Source organism: Chenopodium album, chromosome 26, assembly GCF_948465745.1.
Source record: "Chenopodium album chromosome 26, dcCheAlbu1.1, whole genome shotgun sequence".
NCBI lineage: Eukaryota > Viridiplantae > Streptophyta > Magnoliopsida > Caryophyllales > Amaranthaceae > Chenopodium > Chenopodium album.
Window position 1 is genome coordinate 20,957,199 of NC_137859.1, and position 4,328 is coordinate 20,961,526.

The 4,328-nt window shown below is 39.7% G+C and overlaps 1 non-coding gene across 1 annotated transcript; it reads right to left on the reverse strand.

Annotated features, from left to right (window-relative positions):
* Positions 1-415: 415 nt before the first annotated feature.
* Positions 416-522, reverse strand: LOC145618816 (small nucleolar RNA R71). Its single transcript, XR_014108054.1, has one exon. It is a non-coding gene; the product is annotated as a small nucleolar RNA R71 (small nucleolar RNA).
* Positions 523-4,328: the final 3,806 nt, after the last annotated feature.

The following is a 4,328-nucleotide window of genomic DNA, read 5'->3' on the forward strand; positions in this document are numbered from 1 at the left end:
AGACCAACTCAAAGAAGAGCTCTACAACACAGTCTGATGTTTAAAAAGAGATGACTGATAATAGGTCTCTAATTCTTTCGGAGTACCATCCCAAGATGGCATTCCAACGGGTCTTAAAATGCTAGAAATCACTGCAGAAAACTTTGAAATCAAACCCGCATTGCTCAGTATGGTCCAACAAAATCAGTTTAGCGGCCATCCTACTAACGAGCCAAATAATCACTTGTAGCGATTTCAACAATTATGTTCCACTGTTCATCACAAAGGAGTCACTCAAGATCAATTGAAGGTGATGTTGTTCGGATTTTCCCTTCGCGATAGAGCTTTAAAGTGGTTGAACATTGTCAAGGAGATAACGTGGAGCAAGATTTCTCAAGCATTCCTCAAAGAGTATTTTCCTCCTGAAAAAACTGAAAAGATTCGACATTAAATATCAACATTTTCTCAAGAGTCAGGAGAATCACTTAGGGAAGCATAGGATAGATTCCTAGATCTTCAACGATCATGCCCGCATCAGAATTTTTAGAAGTGGGATCTTGTTCGTATTTTCTATAACGGACTAGAACCCGAGACTAAATTTATTGTTGACTATGCTGCAGGTGGTGTGTTCCTTGACAGGATGATTGAGGAAGGGTATCATTTTCTCGCAAATCTTGCAGCCCACCATTTCTCTTTTCCAAGAATGCAAGCAAAGAAAGGGAAGATGGAAGTTGAAGCCTATTCAATCTTGACTTCTCATATGGCTCAATTAACTACAAATATTGATGCATTACAGGCCACCCAAGACTCCTCTACTGTATCTGTTAATGCTATGTCTTCTCAACCTCTGCAAACTAACCTTTTTTGTGAATTGTGTGGTATACAGGGTCACGTAGGATATCAATGTGCTCATAATTCTCAAGACTCTAATTAGATGGAGCAGGTGAATGCCATTCAGAAAGGCAACCAAATGACCTATATTCTAACACATTCAATCCAGGTAGGAGGATTCACCCGTACTTTTCATATAAAAGCAATAATGTCCAAAATCCTCAACCTCAGCAACAGTGGTCACAGCCTCAGAACCCTCAACCTCAGCAATATGTTGCAAGACCTCCACTCAATCAACAAGGAGCCTCTCATCATGCTCCTCCAGGTTTCAATAGGCCACCTCAACAACAACAACAACCTTCTCATGACACTCAAGAGCTTACTATGTCTGATCTTATGAAAATGATGACATCTATGAAGCAAAACATTGAAGATAGCATCAAGGAGTTGAAAAACACGAAAAAGCATTTGAAGAACCAACTTGCACAAGTTGCAGGTACCAATATCCAAAGGTAACCTAGCCACTTCCCGGGACAACCTATCCCTAAGGAGCCCACCAATGCTATCACTACTCGTAGTGGTGTTAGTTATGATGGGCCACAAATGGCTACTTATGATGCAAATCTTAAGAAGGAGAATAGTGAGGTTGCAGAGAAGGCCTTGGATGATGTTCCCACCTCGAAGGATAGGAAAGCTAAATCAAGTGTTATTGAGAAAGAGAAAAAGAAAGGTTCCGAGCCTGCATTCGTCGAGCCAAAGCTACCATTCCCACATCAAATGAAAAAGACCAAGGTAGATCAACAATTTGGTAAGTTCTTGAGTATGGTCAAGAACCTTGAGGTAACTATCCCTTTTAATGATTTGGTCTCTCAAGTTCCAATGTATGCAAAGTTTTTAAAGGAAATGATTACTAAGAAGAAAGACTTTGGTGGTGTAGAAACAGTCGCTCTAACTGCAGAGTGTAGTGCTATATTGCAAAATAAATTCCCACCTAAGCTTAAGGACCCTGGTAGTTTTTCCGTCCCATGTCATGTGGGTGAATTATTCATTGATAAAGCTTTATGTGACTTAGGTGCAAGTGTGTCCGTATGCCTCTTTTTGCTTGTAACAAGTTGAATATGGGAGCTTTAAAATGCACACAAATAACCTTGCAAATGGCGGATCGTTCTATAAAATACCCTTTAGGTATTTTGGAGGATGTTCCCGTTCGGGTTGGGAAATTTTTTATTCTTGTTGACTTTGTAGTTCTAGATATGGAGGAGGATAGAAATATCCCAATCATTTTAGGTAGACCTATCTTGTGTACTGCAGGTGCTGTTATTGATGTAAAGTTTGGGTCTCTTACTTTGTCTGTTGGTGATGATATGGTGACTTTTAATCTAACCAATGCGATAAAGTCGCCTATGCTTGAAAATACTTGTTGTAGCATTGATGTTCTTGATGAGATTGTGAGAGATGATACACCTCGTGAGTTAGCTAATGATCCATTAGAAGCTGTTCTTACCTTGGAGGTTTCTGAAGGAGAAGGAGATGCAGATATTGACTCCTTGATACGTGACTTGGATGCCCCTAGTATTGATGGGTTTGAGGTAAGGGAAACTATTTGTTCTACTTCTCAGTCACAGGTAAAAAAGTTAGAGTTAAAACCTTTGTCTTCTTATCTTAAATATGCATTTCTTGATGATAATGAGGAATGCCTGATAAGTGATATTTATGTCACCCCTAAGGAGTAGTTTTAGAGTCTTTTCCGTGCTTATTTTCCCTTATTTTCCTTTTATTCTCTTGTTTTCTCTTTAATAAAGTTTCTAGTTTATTTTGGTAATTTTGGAGTGTTTAAGTTTATTTTCTTTATTTTATTAGTTTTAATTTATTTTCGTATTTTATTTTATTCTATTTGCTTGCGTAGTTTTTATTATTTTTAGTTTAGTTTTATGTCTCTTATATATTTTCTATTTTATTTCATTTTATTTTATTTATTCCTATTTTATTTATTTTATTTTATTTGTCGTGGTTTTGTTTTATTTCGTCCTTTGTTTATTTTCATTTTATTTATTTCTATTTTAGTTATTTTATTTTATGTCCCGATCCTCTCCTCGGTTTTCTTTGTGTGTAGGTTTGCAATCGTATTAAGGTTCAAAGCTCAAGTGTGTTCCGAGTTTCAAAGTCATATTCGCGTTCGGGTCCCAAGTTGAGTCAAATGCCAAACGAGCACAATTCACAAGCTTTCAACATCAAGCCCCTGCTGCACTCTTATCCTACACCACACCTTTCCTTATCCTACACCACACCAAAACACCAAACTTCCCTCAATTCACCTTCTCCCCTGCTCCCTCACCTCACAAACACAAGACCACCGCAACAATCTCTCACCTCCCCTGCTGCTCCAGCAGCACCGCAGCCAGCACCACGACACCACTCACCTGCTGCCACCCTCACAGCACCACCAACCGCAACAGCCGCGCCACCATTCTCACTCGCGCAACCCCACAACAACCACCAGCAATCATCACCATCAATCTCCGCAACCACCAACAACAACAACAACAACGAGCACAACAACAACAACAACAACAGCAATACCACACCAGCCAACAGCCACCACCATCACCAATCACCCCCGCAACAAACCAATTACCACCAGCCACCGTCATCCACCATCTTTAACCTTCCCCTGCTCCTCACGCACTCCAACCATCAACCAACCCGCAACCCACAACTGCAATTGAGCTGCTCCCTGCTACCACCGTTCCCTCGCATCACCACCAAGCAAAGCCGCCGCACACAGCAGCAGCCCCAAATCAGAGCAGCCCGCAACCCATAGCTCCAATTTCATCTCAATTCTCGATACCCTTCAGAGCGGACGCTCACTCCTTTGAAGCGGCCGCTCCATTCTTGGTTAAATTTCACCAATTTGAGGCAGAAGATCAGAGCGGACGCTCCGATGAGTATGAGCGACCGCTCCGAGTTTCGCGTGTGAGATTGTACGGATTAATGAATTTGAGAGGCTGCGATTCCTTCCATTAATCGAACGGTGGCGATTAAGTGATGATTGCTGATGATGATTGATGATGGAAGGTGAAGATGATGGTTGATGATGCTTGATGGTTGGTGATTGAATTAGAGCAGCCACAAAAGGAGAAAGATGATGAAGGTCGTGGGTCTGATGGGTTTTGGGGGATTTTGGGTTTTTTATTATTTTTCTTTTTCTTTTAGTTTTATTTTGTTTACTTTCCTTTTCTTATTTCTTTCTTTTATTTTATTTTCTTTATTTCTTTATTTTTTCTTTTTCTTTTTTATTTTATTAGCTTAGTATATTTACCCATTTTCTAGGGTAATTAGAGAAAACTTTTCAATCACCCATAATTTGATTCTACTCTCTAATTTAGTTTTAGGAGAGCTTCTCTCTCTAGGTTTATATTAGAATTAGAGTAGTTTAGAGAGAGAAAGTAAGGGTTTTTCCATTGATGAATTTGGATATTGAAGAAGGAGCTTGATTGAATCTTTGCAAATCTTCATCT